This window comes from Limulus polyphemus, unplaced genomic scaffold (assembly GCF_000517525.1).
Source record: "Limulus polyphemus unplaced genomic scaffold, Limulus_polyphemus-2.1.2 Scaffold544, whole genome shotgun sequence".
NCBI classification, from domain to species: domain Eukaryota; kingdom Metazoa; phylum Arthropoda; class Merostomata; order Xiphosura; family Limulidae; genus Limulus; species Limulus polyphemus.
In genome coordinates, this window is record NW_013666154.1 from 468,626 (window position 1) to 477,510 (window position 8,885).

Below are 8,885 nucleotides of genomic sequence, written 5' to 3' on the forward strand. Positions count from 1 at the left end.
GTAATGAAGAAAAACTTTAAATTATATTATTCTTCATTACCCATTCAAGCCGTCTCCAGCCATTATTGATATCTAAAGATATTCCAGAAATTTTCAATTAGAATGATATTCGGATATCTTGCAAAACAAATTAATACTTCTACAATTTCTTGTTCAAGGTAGTCGTGGCCACCGGGTATCATCCTACACCAGGAAAGTGCCAGGTCCAAAAAATTTTACACCTTCATGTGTTATTCATGAAAATGAGAAAATCGGCTTTTACAAAGAAACATGACCTGCTTCTTAAATCAAATACTTTGATTTTTTCGTTTTGTTTACTTTAATCTTGTTTTATGTTTAACGAATGTGATTAGTTGAAACTTGCTAAGTATAATCTTCTAAGGACTTAGGGCCAAATCACATTTCACCTGATCGCAACCTAGTGGTTTTGTGCTGAATAAAACCTTGAGGCAACATTTAGCTAGATTATCTTTCATGCCTACTGCCTGTGAGAGCTCGGGCTTCATTGTGATGTTAATCTTTTGGTGTTGATATGATTAACGTGCTGACAAATAAGATAGGCTATTTATTTGTCTGATGATATACCATACGTGACCATGATTTCCGAAATTCTCATTCTTAACGCAACTGTATAAAATCAGTAACAGGAAAAACAGGTCGAATTTTCCATCAAGAATGTTTACACAATCTTTTACTTTATGTATTACTTCTTCATAAGTAAGTAATACTCAAATATTACGCACCAATTAAGCGACAATATGGAAGTAAATACTCCTTTATTAATATGCAAGTCAGCGATTGAAATATGATCATGATCAAATATGTCGGTATTGTTACCGAATGTGCTGGTTGGCATAGATACAACCAGTTGCGGTTCTGATCCGAAATTTTGTCAGAGGTGTCCTTGGGAAGCTCATCAGTAGTGATTATGCCAGCACTTTTGTAACTCAGCCTTGACTGTATACGTGCTTATTTCTTCTGATAACATCCACTGACCAAGAAAAATGGTTAATATTGGCACTGAGATGAAACGAAGGTGAGCATTTCGAGGCCAACTTGCACTTGACCTTGGGTGCTGGCTACACGTGTGCACAGTTCCACTAATAGAGCGCGTTATCCAGAAGGTTAATTTACACGTGTGATTAGACGTTTTCTTGTTTCCATTTTGTTTGATACCAACGTAAGTTGATTCTGTAGGTCACGAAATACGAAACAATAAAAGCTAGTGAATTCAATGTTAAAAACAGTGATTTATAAAATCCTGTTGTCATGATAAGTTCCGTGTCAGGTGTTTTGAAACAGTACCGTTTGAGATGTAAGATTCTATACTCGCTTCCAGCCTACATGGTTTAAATGTTCACGGACTAAATACAATTTTTCATTGGGTAAATGGCTGTCGTAAAATAAACCTGCCACATCTTATATTTTCAGATCTTTTTGAAGGTTATCTCGCGCCAAACTAATAATATTGAAATGAAAAAGAAGTCGAAATCCATAAAACGTTAACCAGTTAATTTATATTATTACTCTTTATTTTCCCACAAATAGCATATATATACTTAAACTATAGAGATTTTCTTCTTTATTTCAAACATTATTACTTTAGTTTGATTTATTCATTCTATTAGACCATTATGACATGACATATTAAATACATTGCACTAGTAGTATGAAGAAGATCTATGTCCAGCATATGTACAATATAACGGTAGATGCTAGACCTAAATAACCGGCTTCATTGACAAAGTAGGCTATTGTTTATTGCAAAATATATCTTGGTTTTGTACTATAAAATTATTTTTCTTTAAAAAAGGCACCTAGATAGTTTTCATAATTAAATTTACTTTTGGAAATATTTTAATTTCGACTTGTTTGTATATCAAATGAATCCATACAAGGAAACGAAAACAATTATTTACCGCTGTTTCTTGCGTGGTGTATGTAGAAGCTTAACTACCAGTCTGGACTTTTATAGCGTGTGTATATTTGTAGTTTGTGTAAAATAAAGTTGTCGAAAAATGAGTTTGGTATGATTATTCTGTTTAACCTATCCTACTTGTAATTATATTCGGGATACAACTGTTTTTTTGTTGTTGTTTTTTTATGCAAAGCATTGTGAACAAAATTACTCCTGTTTGTAGGGAACGCTGTGAACCAACATGTATTTGCTTATGTAGAACTAGATTAAGTTCCATGCTTGTCTGCTAAAGCTAAGCTACACATGAAAGTAACCGTGATATATATGCCCATAGACTTATCCGCTTCTCTTTCTGAGAATTCTACTCTAAACTTAGGGCATTATAAGCTTAACTTGTGAACCAAACTTTCCACTTCTTTTAATATCCAGCATCTTCGCTGAAAAGGATTGGCATTGTAATATCGTTTGTAACCGATTATGACATTGACTGAATGTAATAGCTGATCAGTGTTCTGAGGTAACAAATGTAATGAGGTGACGCTAGTGCTCAACAAAGAAAGTGAGTTTGTATATTGATTTCTGGCACAATTTCTTAATTAAAGATCATTCAATAGCAGTTTATCCTAAGAGAAAGAAAGTTGCAAGATAAAACACAGCCTAGTGCAAGCGACGTTTTTTCTGTGTGTGTGTAAGTATGTATGCTGCCTTTTCTTTTTGTCTGTTTTGAAATAATGATTGTTGTTATTTTTCAACCTTTTCCAGTCTAATTATTTTACATACACTAAGGAAACTCAGCTAAGTTATCTGATCAGAATCACTCTCCTCATTTTTTGAACGAGTTTGTAGTTATTTGCAGATCCGTCTAACTGATACTTGTCGGAAAACCAGCAGTTTTTACCTAGAAATACCACAATCAGATATGAAGGAGAAATTCTGGTTCCATGCCATCAGGATTTATTGCAGAGTTTCTGAAATGATAAAGTGAATAAAAGCCCTTGCTTGAATTCTCGAGTTTGAAGTTTCAAGGAATGCTTCTAATGAAAAGAATGAAATTATCTGGAAATATATGTATTCACGAAAGAGAGGGAGAGTTTATTAGTGGAGAGAAAAGTTTGTACAGGAGAGATGTCGAGTCTAGGAGAAGCGCTCTCCTACACATAAGACTTTCACTAATGCTGCAAAGGCTCATGGCACTGATCAGCTTGCAACTACTGGCTTTGGTCAACTTGAGATTGCACAGGAAAGTTTCTGTCAAACTCCTAGACTGTTTCCAGTCACAGCACAGTAGCCAAGTTCTGAACAGCAAGGGTATCAATACCAGCTGTCAGATCAGTAGATCTGGGATGACCAACAACAGGTAGTAGATGCTGTAGTGGATGCTCTAGAAAACAGATGGATACTAAGTTGGGCTTAGCCATCAGCTTGAGAGGAGAACAGTGAGCAACTTGAACTAAAGAAGTTATTGGTCAGCTCAGCTCTGTCAACATTGAACAGAGCTTGGTATGTGCTAATAAGGAACAAAATCAAGAGGTTGAGCTCTTAGTAGACACAGAAGTGGCAAGAACTCTAGTGGACCAAGTGTTCTTTCAATCCCTCCAGGAGAGACACCATTACAGTAGACTAGACATTACAGAAAATTGATCTATGGCTTAGTCTTCGAAGTGCCGCCTACTGAACGAAAATGGCTGTTTCCAAGTTCAAGTCTAAAACAAGCAGGATATGTTCCAGGGTTTAATTTGGAAAAACATATAATATACAAACGCTGTGCAATGCAATTATAGAAGCCACACATGAAATATACTGTTTCCTGTATAAAAAACAAGAAGCACTAGTGTAAGCATTGATTCATCCAACATTGGATGAAGTCCCAATGTTGATTTATAAACATGGATGATCATTTGTTCAGCTAGATGCTTGAATGGTCATAGATATGGTAAGTGAAGTGCAAGTAACTAATGATAGCAGTAATGCTAGGATTGTATTTATCACACCACAGCCAAGAGCAAATATAAGGCTACCAGCATATCTGAGGCATTTGTTCATAATTCTGCTGACAATATGGACCACATGTAGTGAAAGCAAGTCAGTGACTTGTTGGATGAATACACCAACGTGTTTGTGAGAACAGATGGTAGCTTGGATCAAACAAAAATGACTCGGCACCACGTAGATAGAGATGATGTCATTCCATAAAGTATTCCTATGCTGATTTCCTTGGAGCACTAGAGAGGCTAGGCTGCAAGCACTAAAATACAGTTGATATGGATATTGCACGACAGAGTTGTAAGTCTTTGGAAAGTGCTTGGATGTCTTTTGTAGTGATTGTCAGGAAGGAGAAAGGTACAACAAGGTTCTGTGTAAACTTCTGATGGGTAAACATGGTAACTCGCATTGACATCATCTATTGACCATGGACGTCTGGATGCATTATAAGGCTCCCATTGGTTTAACACATTGAGTCTTGTGTTCAGAAATTGAGTTGGATAATGAAAGCAGGGCTAAGACTGCTTTAAGCACAAAAAATGGTCCGTATGAGCTCCATTTAGTCTGTGTAATGCATCCCTTACTTTCGAGTAGTTGATGAAACTTATACTCAAGGGACTGCAACGGAAAATATGTATGGTTTACATCAACGATGTTTGGATGTTTGGCCGATATTTTGAGTAAGCACCTAAGAATCTGAAGATTGTCTTCCAGGGCATACAAAAGGCAGACTTAATACTGAAACAATGGAAGGATTCTCTCATACAAACAGAAGAGAATTTTCTTGGTCACGTTATAGGAAGAGGTGGAGTTTTGATGGACTTGGCTAAGATAGCTGCATCGAATGATTGGCCATGACCTGTGATTAAACAAGATGTCTGCAGTTTTCTTGGTTTTGCATTCTACAGTCAGTGATTTGTGGACAGCTTCTCAAAGATAGTAGCACCATTGTTGGCTCTCACAAAAGTGAAAATACACTTTAGATGAAATGAAGAAAGTTATCAGGCATTTCAATCCCTAAAGCTCGTTATAGTACATGCTCCAACACATGTCTAGCCGTGATAGGATTGTGAGTTTCTCATGTTCATTGATACAGTTCCATGACAGAATGTTAAGTGTAATCGCACATGCTAGTCATATGCTAATGACTACCAAACACATATATTGTATGTCAAAGAAAGAGTTGCTTGCTATGGTTGTCTCCATGAAACACTTTTGCTACTGCTTGTATGGTAGAAGTTTCACAATCCAATTGGACAGTGAATTACTGAAGTGGTTAGTAAACTTTAAAACTCTGGAAGGGATGGTAGCATATTGGATAACAATGTTTCAAAAGAATGACTTTATCATAGACCGTCAATCAGATTCACAATACGGAAATGTGAATCAACTTTCTCACTGTGTAGACAATACGGATATGTGATTGAATTCACTCACTGCACCGAAAGACCCTATCCATTTGTGAAATGTCTTGATACACCATGTGAGAATTTAAACCCTGCTGTTTTGGCCATATGAGAATCTGGTCATTAGGTAGACAACTCCAAAGAAGGATGTATTCCACAATTAATGCTTCAGTGGCTGTGTGACAAGCTTCTGAAAGACCTTAACCTAGGGATGGGACTTCTTGCTCTCTATCAAGGTCAAGTGTGATCAGCATTAATAAAGCAGCATAGTATGAATGCATGTAACCTGTGGCACGTGTATGAGCAACTACAAGTACATGAAGGTGTCCTGTATAATATTTACCAGTCGACAAGGCATGATACATGATACTCTTACAGTGCTACATCTAGTAGTCCCCAGAGCTCTGTGGTAAGAAATACTCCAAACTTTGCACAACAGAAAGACTGGATGGCACCAAAATGTAACCCACATTTGTGCAAACATTCGACGGTGGTTCTTATGGCTGTGGAAGTCCAGCATTGGTGTGAACTCGGTATAATGCATGCCACCCAGAGAAAAAAAAGACTGTAAATTTCAACAGAGAACTGTTGGGTTTTCTACACAGCCCTAGATATTGCTGACCCACTTCCAGATAAAGCAAGAAGCAATCACTACATACTTGTTGTCATCGACTACTTCATGAATTGGGCTGAAGTTTATCCATTGATAAATATATTAGCACAAACCATTGTGGATATGTTCGCCAAAAACTTGATTGCATGATTTAGACACCAGAAGAAATCTAAATGGATGAGGGACCCAACTTCAACAGTCAACTGTTTGCTGAGTTGTGTAAAGTATTTGATGTTTTAAAAATCATACTTCACCTCACCACCCCAGTTTGATGGTTTGTCAGAATAGGTAATACAAATCACTAAGCAGATGTTTATGAACTTTCCCCATAGAACCATTTGAGATTGTTACATATTACAATTTACCCCAGACGAGCCCCCAGTTGATTATGTTACGTATTACAGTTTATCCCAGACAAGCCCTCAGTTTATTATGTTACGTATTATAATTTATCCCGGACGAGCCTCCAAGTTATTACATAACGTAATACAATTTCAAATAGTCTGAAACTGAGTTAAATTAAAATTTAGATTTTGAAATTAAATAAATTTCGAACGTATCTAATTTATGACACTTGCCAATAAGATTGATACACACAATTTTTTTTAATAGAAATATGTTTCAATATACAAACAATATTACAATTTACAATATTGGTTATTACAAATAATGATCTATGTACAAAAGATTTACAAACTTACAAACAGTATTTAGTCCTCAGTGTGGTATGAAATTTTCTTGATATCTTCCCGATGGTTCACGAGGAACGAATAATTCTGAGTTGATGTAGATACAATTCACTTAACAGCTAGCTCTGTGTTCTTCAGTCTTCGCCGGCCACACACCGATTTATCCACCATTGAATTTATATAATGCTTTTGTAAAAAATACTAATGTCCAATGTGAATCCACTGAAGCTAAATGGTTTGTAATATTCAAAATATATAAACGTTCCTGGTCAAAAATTGAAGTTCCCGATTAATAAGCATTATAACAATCATAGTTATAGCTTCTAAAATTTATAGCACACCAACTATAGCAAACAAATAATATATACTGTCTTTTGGTGCATGGCGTTGATTATATTTATAGACATGAGGAGAGTTTCTAGAAATTTCAGCTTATGCAACAATATAAACGATACACCAATGTTTACTACACACATATATATTGTTGATTCTTACACTCGAGTATTTTCTACAATTTTAGAGAGTAGGCGGAAATTTCGTAATACAGATTTAACGGTATAAGTTATATCCATTTCTAAATATAAATTTAACTTAAACATCCATCGATACATGTAAATCTATCACAAGATGAACTTTTACCAAATGTAATGATGGCATATAGATTATTGATAGGCTGTTTGCCAAAGCCTGCTCATGGTTGGATGGAAGTGATGTATAGTCCTGAATCACAAGGAGAAGTTCCAAATGATCCAAATAGTATGTGGACTGGCTAACATCAATGATGGTTAATGCACACGAATTTACCCAACAACTTATGAAGGCAACATAATGACAGTGCTTTGATCAAACAGTGAAAGAATGGATTATCCAATGATGTGACTGAGTGTGGTTATGGCACGTGGTAGCTGCATGAAAGCAGCTTTGATCTGGCTAGATTTGTCCATACCTGATACTCTGACAAGTTTGTCTTGTATCTTATGAGCTATAGCACATGCGAGGAATGTGAAAGTGCATGAAGTACATCACTAAGATTCATCACTTTATTATAGATGACTCTCACTTTTACACACCAGCTTAACCAGAAATCTGGGAAGGAGACCAATGAGTCAACAGCCTGTTGATTGAAATGAAGTAACATTCCTTGCTTTCCGATTCATCAGTTGATTTCCATCTTATTATCAAAAGTAAGGATGGTCAGATAGTTGGAAAACTACTGACGAAAAGAGTGTTGTGGTCCCTTGCTTTTGGAGCCCCGAGTTGTAATGCAAAATACCGTGTATGCACTACCCCATATGATTACTCCTTCATCATCATAGCTATAACAATCATTAGGTCGAGAGCCTAATGAATGAAAGGAAATAGTTCTTTGCTTTCAAGCTATCGGGTGATGCACATTTTGATGTATACACTTCATTGTGTGATTTTCACCTGATTATTATAAAAACTAATACAGTCAGGTAGTTGGAAGACTGCTGATTGAAAGTGCACCATGACCCCTTGCTTTCCAAGCCATCAAGTAGTATTGAAAGCACGATCTATGCATTATTGTAGAGTTACTACCCCATCTTCAAGGCTAAGACAATTCTTAGTTTACAAAACTAGTGTTTGAAAGGAAATAGCATTCCTTGCTCTCTAAGCTCTCAAGTAGTAAGGTCCAATAATTTATGGACTACATTTTGCAATTGTTACTTGATTATTGCCTGTTGATCTTTACAATGACGGACTGAAAGGAAGTGATATAGATTGCTTTCCAAACTACTGAATAATAATAAGATGTGATGTACTACATTTTATAATTATCACTTAATTACTGATAGATAGTAAAATCACGTGATTGAAAAATAAGCAACCCGTTGCTTTCGGGGGAAAGGGGTAAATTTTCTTATCCAAAACATCGCCTAATATTTTGAGAAATTCACCATAACAATATAGTTGAATTATGAAAACTTTCCAAATCTTACCACTCAGCTTACAATTGTCGAGAGAATACAGCTTTTTCTGAGTGTATATTGGAGTGCATTGGTAGTAGCATGAATCTTAATCTTGGTAGATATACTTTCAGTTCAAAAATCTTGAATAGTCTAAATTTTATCACTTATATTTATGTATTGAAACCTAAAATAAAAAGGAGCAGAGTTTGTTGGCCCTTAGATGATATTACCATCATTACTGAATATAACTTCAGTAGGTAACCTAAATGGAACCAAATTTGTCATGTAGTAGTAGGAGGTGAGTTGTATAAACTATTAAGTCGTCAAGAAATTAATGTCACGTTT